General features: G+C 39.7%; 2 long non-coding RNA genes across 2 annotated transcripts; one reads left to right on the top strand and one right to left on the bottom strand.

Annotated features, from left to right (window-relative positions):
- The first annotated feature begins 11,042 nt into the window (after nucleotides 1-11,042).
- Nucleotides 11,043-12,585, top strand: LOC119894876. Its single transcript, XR_005442989.1, has 3 exons — nucleotides 11,043-11,174; nucleotides 11,828-11,915; nucleotides 12,122-12,585. It is a non-coding gene; the product is annotated as an uncharacterized LOC119894876 (long non-coding RNA).
- An 81-nt stretch (nucleotides 12,586-12,666) lies between these two features.
- On the bottom strand, nucleotides 12,667-13,856 carry LOC119894877. Its single transcript, XR_005442990.1, has 2 exons — nucleotides 13,386-13,856; nucleotides 12,667-13,048 (listed from the first exon to the last, which is right to left on the bottom strand). It is a non-coding gene; the product is annotated as an uncharacterized LOC119894877 (long non-coding RNA).
- Between the last annotated feature and the right edge of the window lie 5,611 nt (nucleotides 13,857-19,467).

The following is a 19,467-nucleotide window of genomic DNA, read 5'->3' as shown; positions in this document are numbered from 1 at the left end:
TTACTATTCAACATTTTATGTTTTAGACCTCCTTTTTAGCTCTGTTTTCCTGCTCTTTTCCATCTCATTTCTGTCTGCCTTATAATCTAAAACCTTCCATTGGACTCTGATAGACCTCAGCTCTCTCATCTGTTTGATTTCGCATAAACACACCCTGGAAACAAGCCAAACAAACGGACATATTCATAATAATGGAAATCAATTTAGCAGCACAAAGCAAAAGCACCTGGAGATACTTTATGCACCTGGCTTTCCTCACAAAGCTCTCACTTTCATTCTTTTTCCCATGGGGCCCTTTTGAAAATAATTTTATTTTGCAATATAAATGTTTTTCTTCTAGGCTATTGTAAAGGCTTAACTGGCTCAGTCTGCTGTATAGTTATACTACTAACCCACGATTCCTCTGCAACTTCAGGGACCTCAAAATGTATTTTTTTTTCTCATTTTCTCTTTTATAAATTCAAGGTTTTATTTCCAGCTTCATATCCTCAGATGGTATTTGGGAACAGCAAGCTGAAGTTTCAGATCTGAGTGTGCCATGAGGGACTCAAGCAAACTTTTTCATGCACTTACCACTGTGCCTGGTGTTTTTACAAGCAGTAGTTATTTAAGCTGTGTTAGGCAATATTTTTATGTTAATATGCACCTGCGTTATCGCCCTGAAAATATTAGTAAGAAGTAAGGCTGCAGTATAGCATAACATCACATCTTCCCCACTACTTGTGATACCACTATATGTTCTCAAGTGTCTGGTTTGAGCATTTCTCCCCATGCAGGACGTGAAGAAATGAAACTGCAGCAGCAATCAAGCTCTTAGTCTGCAAACAACTGGCCTAATACCAGGACAATTTCTTTCTAGTATATCTTGCACAATCACATCACAGGCATTTAGAGCAACTTTTCCAAACTGGTACGGTTCTGTAACGTACTGGGGCCATATTTACTAACTGGCCAAGAAATTCATAAAAATAATAATAATAATAATAAAATTTTCAGTCGTAAAGTAAAGACCTCAAGTTTTCGGTCTAAGAATTATTCATAAAGGGTTTCAGCAGTAAAACTAGCTTCTAAGTCTGAGAGAAGCTACATAGATGTAGTAGTAGTAGCATTTTGGTTAAAATACAAGGAACCAGTCACCTCACCAACAAAATTCAAACTACTCAATAATGGGAGATGGTAGTTTGTGAAACTCTCTACTATACAGTTTGCAGCACTGATTAACAAGAAATTTCTCAGCTATGTGTCAGCACTATTCATCAAACAAAAAATGCGCTCTTCAGACCCCAATTAGATTCATTACAATTGCACAATGTGTAAGATTTGGCCAGACCGACAGAATATGAAGCAGTAACAGTTCTGACTTTATGTCAATGACGCCTACGTACAGAGATATATACAGTGGGTACGGAAAGTATTCAGACCCCTTTAAATTTTTCACTCTTTGTTTCATTGCAGCCATTTTCCAAAAATCAAAAAAGTTCATTTTATTTCTCAGTAATGTACACTCAGCACCCCATCTTGACAGAAAAAAACAGAAATGTAGAAAATTTTGCAAATTTATTAAAAAAGAAAAACTGAAATATCACATGGTCATAAGTATTCAGACCCTTTGCCGTGACACTGATATTTAACTCAGGTGCTGTCTATTTCTTCTGATCATCCTTGAGATGGTTCTACACCTTCATTTGAGTCCAGCTGTGTTTGATTATACTGATTGGGCTTGATTAGGAAAGCCACACACCTGTCTATATAAGACCTTACAGCTCACAGTGCATGTCAGAGCAAATGAGAATCATGAGGTCAAAGGAACTGCCTGAAGAGCTCAGAGACAGAATTGTGGCAAGGCACAGATCTGGCCAAGGTTACAAAAAAATTTCTGCTGCACTTAAGGTTCCTAAGAGCACAGTGGCCTCCATAATCCTCAAATGGAAGACGTTTGGGACGACCAGAACCCTTCCTAGAGCTGGCCGTCCGGCCAAACTGAGCTATCGGGGGAGAAGAGCCTTGGTGAGAGAGGTAAAGAAGAACCCAAAGGTCACTGTGACTGAGCTCCAGAGATGCAGTCGGGAGATGGGAGAAAGTTGTAAGTCAACCATCACTGCAGCAATCCACCAGTCGGGGCTTTATGGCAGAGTGGCCCGACGGAAGCCTCTCCTCAGTGCAAGACACATGAAAGCCTGCATGGAGTTTGCTAAAAAACACCTGAAGGACTCCAAGATGGTGATAAATAAGATCCTCTGGTCTGATGAGACCAAGATAGAACTTTTTGGCCTTAATTCTAAGCGGTATGTGTGGAGAAAACCAGGCACTGCTCATCACCTGTCCAATACAGTCTCAACAGTGAAGCATGGTGGTGGCAGCATCATGCTGTGGGGGTGTTTTTCAGCTGCAGGGACAGGACGACTGGTTGCAATCGAGGGAAAGATGAATGCGGCCAAGTACAGGGATATCCTGGACGAAAACCTTTTCCAGAGCGCTCTGGACCTCAGACTGGGCCGAAGGTTTACCTTCCAGCAAGACAATGACCCTAAGCACACCACTAAAATAACGAAGGAGTGGCTTCACAACAACTCCGTGGCTGTTCTTGAATGGCCCAGCCAGAGCCCTGACTTAAACCCAATTGAGCATCTCTGGAGAGACCTGAAAATTGCTGTCCACCAACTTTTACCATCCAACCTGACAGAACTGGAGAGGATCTGCAAGGAGGAATGGCAGAGGATACCCAAATCCAGATGTGAAAAACTTGTTGCATCTTTCCCAAAACGACTCATGGCTGTATTAGATCAAAAGGGTGCTTCTACTAAATACTGAGCAAAGGGTCTGAATACTTATGACCATGTGATATTTCAGTTTTTCTTTTTTAATAAATTTGCAAAAATTTCTACATTTCTGTTTTTTTTTCTGTCAAGATGGGGTGCTGAGTGTACATTACTGAGAAATAAAATGAACTTTTTTGATTTTTGGAAAATGGCTGCAATGAAACAAAGAGTGAAAAATTTAAAGGGGTCTGAATACTTTCCGTACCCACTGTACTGAAATGTAAAACCCACTAGCCCCGTCCCGTCCTGTGTTGTAATACCACTTATGCCTCGAGAGGCAATAGTGAGTCACTGTAGTGTCCACTCTGCCCTCTGTCTAACATGTCAAGTTGAATGTGTAGAGCTCATGGGGGAGCAACCATGGCGACAGCAGCAAGAGCAGAGACTACATGTCATAAGCATGTGTCGGCAGTGTTGTGCAATTATTCTCACTGTCAGAAGGGGGAGACAAAAGTTGGTTCCACAATGCAGATTTAAATAATCTCCAACTTCAATATACTTGTAAATATATACAGCTGATTTTATGGCCATCACTGGATTACCCAATAAAATTGGCACAGTAAAATGACCAGATGATAAATCACAGTGTCAACATGCAGATTGTGTCTAATGATCAGAATCTCCTTTACATGTCAATATTTTATTTGGTTTTAGGAAATCTGTGACAATTTATAAAACATCTAAAATATTTGTTATTAAAATTTGTCAATCCATGTACCTCGTCATGCTTTTCTATATATTGATGATTTGAGACATCTCTCTCGAATAAATCAGTCTGTCAACTGATCCAATAGCTCAATGGTGCAGAAACTTAAGGAGGTGTAAGCAACAATCACTGCCACTAAATGTCGCACTGGAGCACCAGCATCTCAGACCAAAACAAACCTGCCAGATTGTAAAACACACTTCAAACTGGACAGAAACAATACAACACTCACCCAAACCAGCAATCACCAACTCTGGTTTGGTTGAAATACATCCTTATTTCACGGCGTTAGATAAGAAAAGAAACAGCCGTTGTATCGCTCTCCTCAAAGCCAACAGTTTCACAGTATGGGACTGTAATGCACTAACATGCACAAGAGCCAGACTGGCTATTGCCAGGCTACTGGCAAAGCAAAGCACAGAGAAGCTCAGATGACAACACACAGGAGAGACGGGGTGTGACGTCAATCTCTGCTCAGGACGCCATTATCTCACTATATCTTTACATAGGAAATAGATGTTTGCTACTGTATTAATTTTCCAGAAATTTGTCACATCATGTGTCACTTGAGAATCAATTATCGTTAAAGAAGGGATTAAATAAAACGTGTGTCTTGTAATTATTTTATTCTTACAACGAACTGTCCTCCCATGTGTCAGTGAGGGAGGTAAAGTATTGATGGTCATCAGCTAGCTCATTATCATTCTAGTAAACACACGTTGCTCTATGAGGAATGCTGATAAGCTTTGTCGTACTCCAAAAGACACGCGGCAGAAGTAGTCTCCTCCAAGTAGCTGGCAAACAAAAATGACAGATGAAAATTCAAAATGTCAAGGCATCCATTTAACAGCCTTTTGTGCTGGCAGCCAGTTAATCTGACACATTGTTGAAAAATCAATAGAGAGCAGAAAACTGTTAGGATAAACTGTTGGCAGCTGACATCCACCACTGTGAAGCCGTGAAATCCACATTAGTTTCAGGACGTCCAGCAACCGACAGAGGAAGGAGGTGGGCGGCTCTGCTCGGGGGGTTTGAACAATTCTATCTGTTACAATCTGATATACTGTCCAACACACACACATGCAGTGACAACATATACACACCAGCAGATCATCATAGTCCTGGCACAGGCACTTGAACTCTCTTTTTCATTCCCTGCTCCCAGGAGATCCTTATCAACTACACCAACACATCCAGCCCAGACCAGTATTTTCACGTTAGGTGTTGAAACTATCCACTATAACTGCAGGCCGAAATGTCAAGAGGCCACATGGGGTTTAGTGTGTTCCTGATGAATTATAAGTCATCTAGTTCCTCTTAAAGCAACAAACAATGGAATCAGCAGAGAGCTTGCCTTAAAAAGAAGAAAGAAAGACAGCAGACCCTGTGGACATGAAAAGATGGTTTGTTTTTGTTGCCCTTGGTCGAGGTCCAGGACTCTCTGCAGTAAGTGACGAAGCTCTTCCCGTATGAGACCCTTTGTAAATACTTAGTAGAGTCAAAAGAGGGTGGAGATGAGATGGGAAGGAGGGAGGGCTATGAAAAAATAAGACCAGATGGAGAGAGCAAAGTGGGTTTTAGCTCCTTATAAATTAGAGCATAACCAAGAATGGGTTTATGAGTTCTATTTATATCTGAGAGTTGATTTTAAAAAGCTAAATTTAGTTATTGAAGTGTTGTGAACAAGATACAGCAGGCTACTGTGAGTTTTAGGCAGGTGTGGAAAAAAGGCTGTAAAGTCAGAATTCTTTCAAAAATAGACATGTCAATAGATTATATCTATTAATTAACAAAATGCAAATTGAATGAACAGAAGTAAAAATCTAAACTAAATCAATATTTTGTGTGGCCAACCTTTGCCTTCAAAACAGCATCAGTTCTTCTGGATACACTTGCAGACAGTTTATGAAGGAACTCGGCAGATAGTTTGGCCCAAACTTCTCGGAGAACTAACTACAGTCCTTCTGTGGATTTAGGCAGCCTCAGTTGCTTCTCTCTTTATGTAATCCCTGCTACTGTAGACTCACGGTGGCGATGAAACAGTGGATAAGACACATGCATTTGGTGTGGGAGCACCTGGTTCAATTCCCACAGCAAGACATCCACCAATGTGTTCCAGAGCTGTGTGATCTCTGACATGTGTAGCAATTGTAAGTCACTTTGGATAAAAGTGTCAGCTAAATTAGTAATTATATGTTGAGATCAAGGTTCTATGGCTTTACGCTAAAGATAGTCCTTACTGACTTTTGCTGTATGTTTGGGATCGATATTATGCTGCAGAATAAATTGGGGGCCAATCAGATGCCTCTCTGATGGTATTGCATGATGAATAATTATCTGCCTGTACCTGTCAGCAGACCATTAATTCTCCGTTTGCAGAAATGCAGCCACAAACTTGCAACAAACCTCCACCAAGCTTCACAGTTGCCTGCAGACACTCATTCTTATACCACTTTCCAGCCCTTCAACGAACAGCCTGCCTTCTGCTACAGCCAAATATTTAAAATTTCAAAATCAGCCCAGAGCACCTGCTGCCATTTTCAGCACCCCAGTTCCCATGTTTCCATGCATAGATGAGTTACCTGGCCTTGTTTCCATGTCGGAGGCATGGAATTTTTGCCACAAGTCTTCCATGAAGACCATTTCTGACCAGACTTCTCTAGACAGTAGATGGTTAAACCAGAATCCCCGTCTGAGCTGATGAAACTTGCAGAGAAACTTCTCTTCTTCCCAGCCATTAAGTTCAGAGATATTAGGGATGGTGGAACTTCAGAGACTTGTGCAAGTCCACCTAGGAGCAGAGGAACCTTCACCTCTGTCCACCATTGCCACCAGGACCCTGGAGCTATGCACAGAGACATAGAGACGGTCTGAACTTCATCAGTGCAGTTGGCATGATCAAAATAGGGACTATGTAGATTTTGCCCAACTGAGGGACCACCTTCTCAAAATTAGCCAGCATGGGATGTCCCAGGGCCACCTCAAGAAGCTCCAGATCTGGCTAAGTTCACCTTACTGAAGATCTACAATGTTTAGGAATAGCGAGCAGTCCTTCAGGTTGAGCAGGACGCCCAGGCTTTTATACCTAATCTGACACCTGAGGCCTGTACTACGAAGCATACCCAAAATCTCTTTTCATTATCTGGCTTCACTAAGCCTCACAACCACAATCACACTAAGAGGTCAATCGACAGTGGTAATCAACTCGGTAAGTCGACCCAGGTTTTCCCAATCCAGACATGAGCACGTTCATGTAAAAAGCGGCTGTGTTTTGTCTACTGGCAGCACAACCGCAGATTTTATAAACAAGAACAAACTATAAAATTAGAGAAATACAAAGAAGTTAAACACATAAGCACAAGCAGATCCAAGTATGATTACATTTGTTTATACACAAATTATATAGTCCCTTAAATGAATGTGTTGCTTAGATGTAGGCCTATTCTTATGCCATGTATTACATTTTTAATCTTATTCTTTTAGCTGCAACCCTGGTGCAATCAATCTCTGTTGTAGGATGATATTGGTATACAAAAGCACAATGAAATGGCTTTGGCATTGCTTGCTGCCAACAGGGAAAAAATAAAAAGACAGGAGGGGGCTCTCCATAGGAGTACACTCCTGCTGCTCCTGCTTTGCGGTCTTTGAACACTCTTACCTTCCTAAAAGAACCTCTCACGATCCACACACCAAGCTCCACAGGATCTTCTACAAATGGTGTTGCCATTTTACAAGACAATTGATTGGCCAGTAGGCAGTGCTTTTATAGGCATTGATCTGTTATCTCCAACATAATCTGCCCGGGAGCAGGTTAGGTGTGCAGCATTTGTTACCATGGAGATGTACCCTGGTAAGAAGTGAACAACCATCGTTACCCTAAAAAACCCAGGGTTAAACCTGAAGTACCTCCAAACTCCAAATCCTGCTTTGTGGGATTTTTCAGGGTATAGGCCTAAAAATAATATATTCAAGTTGTGGGGATTTGCAAGGCCTGTCTATAGTTATACTTTTTTATTGTTATATATAGTCAAGACTGATTTTTTTTTTTTTTTTTTACTTCAGTCTGACCAAGTAATACATATGTATATATAAAATATACCCTACAGCTTAGCTGTGCATGAAATGCGCCAAAATATGCTAAAAACCTAGAACGGTCATTATAATTAACGGGTGACAATGACATAGGCGACTTCCATCTGTTTAGAAGTGATGGGTCATACACACATGCAAGTTGTAAAATAAGAGGGGTAAAAAGTAGGGTGGAAAAAGTGAATCATGCATATGGGAAAACTTGCTAACAATACAGTCACAGGATACAAATTGTGTTCCTGTGAATTCACTGAATATGCTGTATCTCAGTCCACAACAGCCCTCTCCCTACTGCCTTTTCATAGACCACAACTGTATCTACTCCTGAGTAAGTTGCTTCACTAAAGAAATAATATCCAACAGAGCATTTTTCAAAGTAATTGTGTTCTGACAGCCAATTATCATCAGCACACAGACGTGCCTTCAATTCCAGGAAAGAATATCCTCAGAGGAGTTTACACAGCAGTTACTGATACACACACACTATATGGAATGTTTTTTTACACCAAGGTTTACATACATACAGGACTTTTTCTGTGTCTGTGTACTTAAATCTGTATAATATAATAAAGATATAATATAATAAAGATGGAAAAATGCCTTCCACAGTCCTGTGACAGACAAGCTAGGTAAACTGCAAACTTAAGCCATGCAAAAGACATCTCCTAGTCTTTTCCTTTCAACTAATGAATGCCAGTATAGGCTCCAGCTCCCCAATATCTTGAACTTTATTCAATATTTATTATTGTCACCATCAGTGTCATGCATTTTCCTTTATTTAATTAAAAACTGACTTTTGTATAATTCCTGATCATTTTATTTAATCATCACTTTTTGTTCTGCACTGTATATGCAATTCTAATTTGCAGATAATAAATATACTCAGATGTGGAGGGGGCTAAACAGCATGCAAAACTATAAAAAAAAAATATAGCTGGGGTCAAGAAAGAAGGAAACAGCAACCTCGTTGATGGTAATAACTATAAAACAGCACAAAATTACAATTACAAACATGAACTGACATGTTCTGAAAAGACACATTACAAGATAAATACATTTTCTGTGCCTTATTTGACATCAACCTCAATCTGGCATATTGTCCTGTAGCCTTTCTGTTCACACCAGAAGCACTTTTCCCCCCTGCACCGGTCAACAAGCGATTCTGCATTGCTTCTCTTTTCTAATCACCCAAAGAGCTGATCTTTATCTGGGGATATGAATCAGTAGGAGATCACCAGTGAGAGGGACAGAGAAATCAAAAGGATTGGCAAGCATAGGACACATATTTCATCTTTTATAAGAATCAAAAAATGTAAAATATGATCATATATCATCTACATAGTTTATAATAGATATTCAGTGTGTTTTCATGCCAGTTTAAAATGAGAGCTATCTGTTGCGAACACAGCCACCCTGTATTCGCAACAGATAGCTGATTGAAAATGTCTGTTGCAACATAGGGGCGTTTGCGGGGTTACAGTGATTCACAACTTAAAAAGAATGTGGACCAGTGGAGTACAGTGTTGGGGTACATGGCCCCTTGGACCCCCTTCTTCCAGAGGCCATGCTATGGTTGGTTAAGATGTTTCTTTCTTCAGTGTACAACAAATCAGTGAACATGAAAAATAACACATTACATGTTTTTATGTCTTGCACAGACCCACACTCCACTTGTAGTCCATGGCTGGAGCAACATCTGGCAGTGTACACTTTAGGACGCCGTCTGAGCCTTCTGGTCCAAGTCGGGTTGCTTTCTGTTTAGAATTGTATTGGGTATGTGGACCACAGGTCTACCTTCTTCTGCGTCTTTTTTCTTTGTCCCTTGTAGGTTCACACCAGCACTGAAGAAACATTTTCTGACAATTTGTTGTCCTTAAGAATATTCTCTGCTCTGATTATGGCTACTCAGTACTCATTGCAGGTATTTATTCACCACTGTGGACATAATCACAATAATAGTTATTTCCTTGCCATGTTCCTTCCTCTCATACTAGTAATGATCTTTTAAGAATAAGGACAACGCAATGTTCTGTTCAGGGTATGAAAGTCTATTGTGAGTCTAAAGTGTATCGTTACACTTGAGGAAGAGAACAACAGGAAAAACATACACCTGGACCTCATTTGTAGCCCAGGAGATGACAGTTTGTTTCCCTCTGGTAAAGAATTCAACTGAAATCTAGTTTTAAAGACGCACATGTATATAAAAAAGCTCCTGCTTGAGTGAAGAATCTAATTTGAAACAAAAACAAAACCTGCCTCCTCCATTGACGGCAAACACAATTAAAAACTGATTATGCTAACTTAATAATGCACGTTAGTCAAGAGTTGAAGATTTCTGATAACATGTACAGAAATGATTCCAGGCACTGTTGCATGAGCCAGACACAGAGTTTAACACAACTAAACTTTAAACACAACAGACCTAATGGCAGGAGATTGGTGTGGTTACATTCTAAGAGTTTTTTAAGCTAAAAATTATTATCATCAAGGTTAATGATTATAATGATACAGCACATCGGGACAGACCATGTGGTAAAATGTGATATGCATACAGGCAGTCTGTCTGCCTAATGGCCACATTGCCCTAACCCCGTAACCCTAACCCACAAACAAAGCTGAATAATATTTGATTACTGATGGCTGACAAAGTTATCTCTGCACTGTGGGCTGTTAGCTCATTCTATCAACACCATGCACAGAGCAGTGTACAGAAGAAGAATATAAAACTAAAACAAATCTAAAATTGTTGATGCAGATTGTGATCATTTAGCTAAACTTGGCCATAAATAGCATCAGCAAATACAATGCGTGCCAGGTCTAACAAGCTGTGTGTAGAAGACAGTTTTGTCATGAGTATTCAAAAAAAGATTTTAGATAGTAGGTCTAGACTGGCTCTGACCTTACTTCATCACAGTTAACTCTGACTACATGATGGTGAAACAGAGCTCTTTGCAAATATTGATAATAAAACAATGGTTTCAGAATGTTTTAAGCAAAAACAGGTTCCAGCTTCTCAAATGAGAGGATTTTATGTTTTTCTTTATTACACTGAGTACCTTTGGGATTTGTACTTTTGGTCACACAAAATGAGACATTTCAAGAGGGCATTTCCCACATTTTCTACATTCTATGGACAAAACTATTTAATTAATCAAGACAATAACCAACAGATTAAAGGCAGGGTAGGCAAGTTGTTTCTAAAACACTTGTTGTCATATTTGTTGAAACTGTCTATATACACCAATACATATTAAACAGTTAGGTGCACTTAAAAATAGAGTATAAACCTCTGCTGTCTCTCCTCTCAGCGCTGCAGTAAACACAGCCATCCGTTTCATTCGGACCGAATGCAGTGATTGGCTGGGTGACTGTCACTCTCCCTCGCTGCCATGGCTACCAGCCCTGCTGCTACAGGAGCTGCCCCCATGCGCGCATCCGGTCAGCTCTCTCAGACTTGACGAGCGAAGCAGTGAGATCGGGTGGCTTCTCAACGACGGTGACTACTGAGGTAGCCCAATTGGCTGAAGTTAAACCGTGGTCGGTTCATGTCTGCTGGACAGGTAATCTGGCTTTTTTCACTTTGATGGTAATTTGTTACTTCCAACCTAGCCAACGTAGCTACCTACTTAGCATACAGCTAACTGTAGCTACCTACTTAGCAAACAGCTAACGGCAGCTCCGAGTGCAGGCTGGTGGAGTGAGCCAGAGTACAGATGATGAATTATATGTAACTGTAGCTGAGCTGGATGCTAACATTAGATAAGACAGTGTAGGCGTAGACTGCCCCGGTTTAGTTATTTACCACCTAGGGTTATTGTTAAACTATGTTTACACGTAACTTTATTTTTACCTTGTATCTAATCTATTTGTGTGATGATCTTGTGTCTGCAAGCGTTGTTTGACTGTATGTTCCTCTGTTATATCTTTGAACAAGACATTTTTACAAAATGTGGCGATGTAGCTGTGTGTTTTTGTAGTTATGAGAGACATTTTAACATTAGGATAACGTTACATAAACAACACTGGCTAAAGGTCCCCAAGTATCTGCGTTTCTGTTATATAAGCTACTTATATAGTTTGACATTGTTCATAGCTAAACCTGCTGGGTGAAAACCTTTTACTGTAATTGGTGCTGTTATGCCATTATTTATTTTACTAGAAGTAAAAAATCCTGTATGTTTGATTTCTACTGTGCCGCTGTACTTCTCACCAGTATAAGCTGATCAGACCATGTTGGCTGGCCTGTGTTACAACCACTGTGTCCACAGTCCAGCCAGGAGAAAAGCTGATGACACAAATCAGTATGTTGTATTTTTATTACTCCTGTGCATTTTACTCAATATAAGTGATGAGTCAAAAAAATTATACAGTATGAGGAATACAGATAGATGGTGCTGATTTATTGTTGTTATTGTATTTTATGTGCTAATGCTAATTACAGTATAAGAAAACAATGTCAGGTATTGCAAACATTTCACTTAGCTGATTCGCCTTTCTGTGTTATCAGGTACAGCAAGGTGTACTACAAAAAAGTCCAGGAATTGGAGCTTGTACTCAGTGAAGGTGGAGAAGGACTACAGTTACATCGCAGACCTCCACAGTGCCATCCTCCTCCGACTGTTGTTTACTACTGAGGAGCTGCCTAGAAGCAGAACCAGGAGACCTGATGATCCCCGTCAACATGGGGATCAGTCAGGTGTCCCTGCCCCAACTGTGTTGCTAAATACAGCAAAACGTACAACAAAAAGTAATATGGTTGGTTTTGAAATGTGGTAATCATGTCAGAGAGGTGATTGTGATATATTTAATCATCTCCACAGAAGCGATACGATGCTACGAGTAAAGTCTGAACCATCTTCATGATCAGTCAAGATACATCTGGACACACCTTGTTTAAAATTATCTATTTGTGATGTAGGTTGTAGTTTTAGTTGTGTATATATAATAACAATAAACAAGTGTTATACCACATTTGGATGTCATTATTTCAGACATAAGACAAATGTAGTTGCTTGATTGTTTTGCTGCAAGTGTAAAGAAAAGGCATTTATCATTTTCAATGTTTTATTTAAAAAAGAATGCAAATATTCTCCAGAACAGGGAACAGTATACTTCAGTATACTATTCTCTACCCTCCTGGGCATAAAACAATGTACAGGTATTATTCACACAGTGGATGGAATTATTTGTGTAGCAGTTAGTGACATTATATCTTACACCCTTCTAGGATTAAACTTCTGTATTGTCTTAGTTGATCAGGATAGCAGCTGCATATCTTCCAGAAACAGCAAATTAGTATCACGACTCTTTGACAAAGTGCTCCACATTTCCACACTTTCCAACTGTCCATTACTCTGTCCTGGATCTGGAAGATCATGTGTGGTGCATGGAAACACTGTAGTCTGAATGTTGTCCACAGTGCTCAGATTCTGGCCTGTAAAGGAATATATAGTTGTTAGAACCCCAAATTGGAACGATTGGTGAAATAGGACAGGACATCAACATGATCAGATATTTTTACTGAACAGGGGTTTGTTGTTCTCTAACAGGACTTCTGTGTCCACATTACACACCAGGTCAATGTACATGACACAGATGAGCAGAGCTGTAGTTAGTTGTAATCAGTAAACAATAAAAAAGTAATAACAATAGTGATGGATTACATTTTATAGCACTTTATTTTTGACACCAAAAGGGTTTAGGGGGAAACACCAGAGAAACTTTGAGACAAGTACACTGGAAACAATTTACTAATATTAAAATATATATACCTGTTCATATGCAGTTGTTGAAGTTTGAAGCTCGACACAGGTCCTAGAAGATGTGCTCCTTAGCTTGCACCTCGTGCTCCCCGTCCTGCCTCTTCTTCCTCGGACCCCGGCAGCCCTCCCTCCTCTGCTTCGCCTCGAACCCCAGTCCTGTCCTGGTCTGTGCTTGGCTCTGGGGTCCAGTCCTCATCAGAGACAATAATGCTGTCACCGGGTAAGCTCAAACATGCAAAACCACGTACATGTTAGGAGTCTAATACGAAATTCACGTTTGTGTAGTGTAACTGATGGAAACGGGAAAATGTGTATCAGCCTGTTTTTCGCTTTGCGCAATGTTACCACAGCTGTTAGCACAGCTACCTGTTGCTAACAGTTAGCTAGCCAGCTCCTTACTGATTAAAACTCAGTCTTTTTAAACCTATCCAATATTAACATGCTAGCTTGATAATGAGCACTAACAGCCTGGTTAGTTGTTTATTTTCATAATGATAAAGTTAGATGTTTTCTTACCCCTGATGAGAGCCGCTGCATCGCGCTGCTCCGCTTGTCACACTGTGCTCGTCCTCCTGCAGTGTCGGCAACGCACGTTCATATGTTTTCGGGGCGTGGCTTTGGAAGGAGCCCAGAAGGGAGGGGGTGGGAGTTTCTCTGTTGGATACTTTCAAAAATCCAGCAGTTTCTTGCTAGTTTCTCAAACGTACCTACCCTACCCTGCCAATAATAAAAATAGTTACATTCCTATAGTGAAGAGCTGAATACAGTGGTTCATCCATCCACTATGTCTCTTTGTCCACCTCACCTGAAACTAATCCATTAGTGGCTTTGTTTGTAAAAAAAAAAATACCCATCACAGTTAATAATCTTTTTCAGTTTATGATTGTGTTTCAACCTACATATTTAACTAGTGGTCATAAGCACCTTTGGCATAATCGTGTAATCATACACCTGACAACATGTCCACAAAATCCCTGACTTTGTGCAAGTGTACCTAAAAGTAGCAATGCTGTTTTGAAGGCAAAGGTCACATCAAATATTGATTTGATTTAGATTTTTCTTCTGTTCACTCACTTTGTATCTTGTTAATTGATGAACATAATCTATTAAGATGTCTATTTTTTAAAGCATTCTTACTTGCCATACCTGCCTAAAACTCTTGCACTGTACCGTATGTTACCCAGAAAGAGTCTGCGCTGTGTGGAAGTTAGTTTAAATTAATTAAGTATTGACTAACTGGACTAACTCCTTCAGGAGCTCCTGATTTTATGTTTTATTGAACTGTGTGCTTAAACAGTTCATTATCAAGTATAGAGACTGCATCACTGTAGGAAGAGAGAACTGAGGAAAATCACCTCAAGGATCAGAGTAACTGTTATAAATGCTCTCATTGAAGTAAACAGATTAATACTGATTATTGTTTTGGTTTTTTTAAATCAGTCACAGCAAAAATAAGAGATTTGGAAGGACTTCAAGAAAGGAGATGGTGACAGACCATCAGCTGCCTTCCTGTACTGCCCTCTGGTGGCATGATATGATATAACGTCCATCCATCCATCCATCGTCAACCGCTCTGCGTACAGGGTCGCGGGGGGGGCTGGAGCCAATCCCAGCTGACATCGGGCGCAAGGCGGGGTACACCCTGGACAGGTCGCCAGTCCATCGCAGGGCCAATGATATAACGTTTGAAATAAAAAATCTTTTAGCACTGTTTCAGGTAAGCAGCCATGTATTAACTTTATTTTACTGGTCCAAATTATTTCCTCAGATGATTCCTAAAAAGGGATATGCAAGTTGCTACTCCAGGAACCTTCCTAATAAATTACAGTTGAAACCTCCATTTTTAATTAATAGGAAAGTATGGGACCTGTAAAAATAAGGTTTTACCCCTATATGTAAATGTGACCAATCTGCTACACAAAACTGCCAAACCTAGTTACACGTGGTCAAGATTACTTAACTAAAAGTTCTTGATTTTGCAACTTTGGTCACTGTATATAAAAGTAGTCCAACAACAATAGTAACACTAAAACAGTGGTGTCATGATGTAAATAGTTACTCAACCAAAATATAGTGAATACTTGATTCAGTAGCCACTCTGCCTTTCATACCAGCCCCTACCCCTTTTTCCTCTGAGTTTCTTTGATGTTTTTTGTGTCTGTTAAGAGTTAGCTGTCCTCAGTAAACATGTGTGTTTGTGTGTCATAAGTCTCTCTCTCTCTCTGTTGTCTAACATGTTATGGAAAAAAGAGCTCGCCAAGACCTTTTTTCCCCCCCCACTCTGTGCATGCATAGAAGTTGTCTTGCCTTTCTGCATGTGTAAAAGCCTATGTGTACATTTACAGTACTGTACTGCTGCTTTATATGTTGTCTGCCTGCATATTATGACACTAAGTGAGGTCCCTGCATGTCCATGTTGAGCGTGTGCATACGTGTGTTGTGTTTCTGGCAGGCAGCGTTGTTCAATGCAGTGGTGAAGGACACATTGTCATGGACTGTGTAATCCCCCCACCAGGCTATTATATATAGCTTCTAGTGTATTTGTAGTGTGAGTGAGTGAGTGAGTGTGTGTGTTGGTTACCTTTGCTATCAGAGATGTTTACCAGACTGTTGATTAAGGGAAGGTGAAGAGAGAGAGACACAAAGAAAAGCAGGAAATAATATAAAATAGAACATTAGTAAGAAGAAAAAAAATTCAGCACAGGTAGAGGATGAAATAAATAGGCAAGTCACCTTAAATGTCTTCACTTTTTTAAAAATTTTATTTAAACTTTGCAGTGGGATTAGAACCGCAAAGATTAGTCAATAAATTGATAAACTGACTAAAAGAAAATCAATCTGCAACTTTTTTTAAGTGATTCATTGTTTAAGTCATTTTTCAAGCAGAAATGTCAAAAATTAGATGGTTTCAGTATTAACAAATGTAAATGTGTTGCTGATATTCTTGGTCTTACATTATAATAAATTAAATATTTTGGGGTTTTTGGACTGATGGTTGGATAAAACAAGACATTTAATAATGTCACTTTTTGCTCTAGGTTTGGATATTGTGATGGCATGGGCATGTTCACTGTTTGCTGATGTTTTATAGATGGTTACTGGAGAAAATAAGCAGAAAATAAGCAGATTGATCAGCAATGAAAATAATCGTTAGTTACAGCCCTACAATATTCATTCACATATTAAAATAATCATCCAAAAGTATCAATGCATGTATCACAACAATTTACACATACCTATTACTTTTATGCTTGTCATATAAAATTGGCCCACAAACAGTTAGTCAAACATTAAAGCAGCTTAAAAAACAGGAAGAACAAATGCATTCTAACTAGTAGACCTTCTACACAGACTATAAACCAATGCAAAATTAAAATTGAAATCAAGACTTTGTAGTGTCCAAACAGCACTTACAACAACATTAATATCCAGTTAAAACAGACACAGTACTTTTAAGCAACATGACCTCATAACATCAGCCAAGGTTACGCACAATATTACAATAGACATTTTACTCATGCTAAAAGCACCCACTGCAATGGTTCTTCTTTGTTAATTTTTTGTTGCCGTTTTTCACCAGAACTTCTGATCTTCAGATATATACAGTCTATGATCTAAACCCTCCGTTAGTGCCAGCTAAGTAATGTTAAGGTAGAGCAAAGCACCACCATGTTTTTGCATAACTTTAATATGTCTAGTTGTATTTCTTTGGTGATTGGCCTCCATACTTTAATAGTGATAGACATATGTACACAAACTTTTGGACTTTTTATTTCCTATTTGATTTCAACTTATTCCTGAGTGTTTAAATTTTAAGATGGACAAATGTATTGATGAATTATTTGCTTTATTGTATGCTATAACTTTCTGTGAATATCCAGTTCAAATTTGGTGACATTCTGATCATTATTTCCAGAGATACATGTGATAAGGCAGACGCTGTCCCTTTTGGAGAAGTATCACTATTTTAGGTTTTGGGGAGGATCCAAACATCAATCAAATAAACTAATTTTGCATTGAAATATTTTAACAATCCATTTTCATGACCAAACATATTAAAGTAAAAAAAAAACAACAACAAAAAACCATGGTTGTGCTTTGTTCCACCTCGGGTAGAGGTATCGGTTACGGTTTGTGGTGTGGAGAAAGTTGGTGGACCCAAATGCAGCACTCATAGCAGAGGAGGTATAGTTCAAAAGGTTTATTTAAACGAACAAAAGGCGAGCACACTTACTGGCAGAGTGGCTGAGACAAATCCAAAAATGAACATAGAAATCCAACAGAACATCCAGAATGGGTATAATCCAAAATACTAAGAACTAACAGAGAATGGGCAGGTAACAGGACAAGACAGCACAAGCTACAACAGACAGGGCATCTACACTCTACAATGACCAGTCAAACACCGAGGGGAAACAAGCAAGGATATATACACAGGGTTAACGAGCTGGGAGGAGGTACACTGGTGAGGGACATGAGGTTAACGAGACACAGGCAGGCAGACCGAAAGCAGGGGAAAACAGAGAGATTGGCATGCAGAGTGATAACTGGGGAAACAGACATGACACAGGTTACTGAACACATAACAGATCACCAAGAACTGCAACCAACAATGAATACAGACTGGGATTATAGAGAACACAGAGCAGACAAGGGCAAAATAACACAGAAGTACATAGACCAAAAGTAAACACTAAACACTGGTGGTGAGGGTGGTGATGGCGCATAGATAAGATGTTTGCCTTTGGTGTGGGAGACCTTGGTTCGATTCCCACTGTAAGACATCCACCATGTGTCCCTGAAAATACACTTAACCCCTAGTTGATGTATAGCAATTGTAAGTCACTTTGGATAAAAGCATCAGCTAAATGAATAAATGTAATGTAACATGAATGAAACAGAAGCACACATGAATCAATGGCCAAGCCTTTTGGGGAATCAATGGCCAAGCCTTTTGGGGGGGATTTGTCCCTCTGTTAAGTGTTTAAGGACAGCTGGACAAGTGAGGACAGAACAGTTCAAGCACAGCTGTTTTTTGGTAAACCAAAAGTATCACTAGTCAAATGATTAAAACTAATAAAGATTTTCTTAAAGGGCAAAGTGAACTGAAAAAAGGACCTAAAGGACGCATAGGCCATCATCATTTGCTTATGATTTTCTTTTTTGTTTTCATTATTTTTCTTCTTCTTCCTTGCATCACACTAGAAAAACAAGTTCCAAGTGTCATGTTTTACCTGTACTGGTATACACTCACCGGACACTTTATTGCTTATTAACACATAGCTAATCAGCCAATCACATGGCAGCAACTCAATGCATTTAGGCATGAAGATGTGGTCAAGACAACTTTCTGAAGTTCAAACCGAGCATCAGAATGGGGAAGAAAGGGGATTTAAGTGACTTTGAATGTGGCAAGGTTGTTGATGCCAGAGGAGCTGGGTATTTCAGAAACTGCTGATCTAGTGAGATTTTCATGCACAACCATCTCTAGGGTTTACAGAGAATGGTCCAAAAAAAGAGAAAATATTCAGTGAGGAGCAGTTGTGTGGACGAAAATGCCTTGTTGATGTCAGAGGTCAGAGGAGAATGGGCAGACTGGTTCAAGATGAAAGAAAGGCAACAGTAACTCAAATAACCACTCGTTACAACCAAGGTATGCAGAATACCATCTCTGAATGCACAACACGTCGAACCTGATGAGCTACAGCAGCAGAAGACCACATCGGGTGCCACTCTTGTCAGCTAAGAACAGGAAACTGAGGCTACAGTTCACACAAGCTCACCAAAATTGGACAATAGAAGACTGGAAGAACGTTGCCTGGTCTGATTAGTCTGGATTTCATCTGCGACATTCAGATGGTAGGGTCACAATTTGGCGTAAACAACATGAAAGCATGGATCCATCCAGCCTTATATCAACGGTTCAGGCTGGGGATGGTGGTGTAATGGTGTGGGGGATATTTTCTTGACACACTTAGCCCATAGCCCCATAGTACCAATTTGGCATTGTTTAAACACAACAGTCTACCTGAGTATTGTTGTTGACCATGTCCATCCCTTTATGGCCACAGTGTACCATCTTCTGATGGCT

Source organism: Micropterus salmoides, unplaced genomic scaffold (assembly GCF_014851395.1).
Source record: "Micropterus salmoides isolate LMB-PRFRI ecotype aquatic unplaced genomic scaffold, ASM1485139v1 Ms_hic_scaffold_9, whole genome shotgun sequence".
NCBI classification, from domain to species: Eukaryota; Metazoa; Chordata; class Actinopteri; order Centrarchiformes; family Centrarchidae; genus Micropterus; species Micropterus salmoides.
This window is presented reverse-complemented; position numbering and strand designations above follow the sequence as displayed.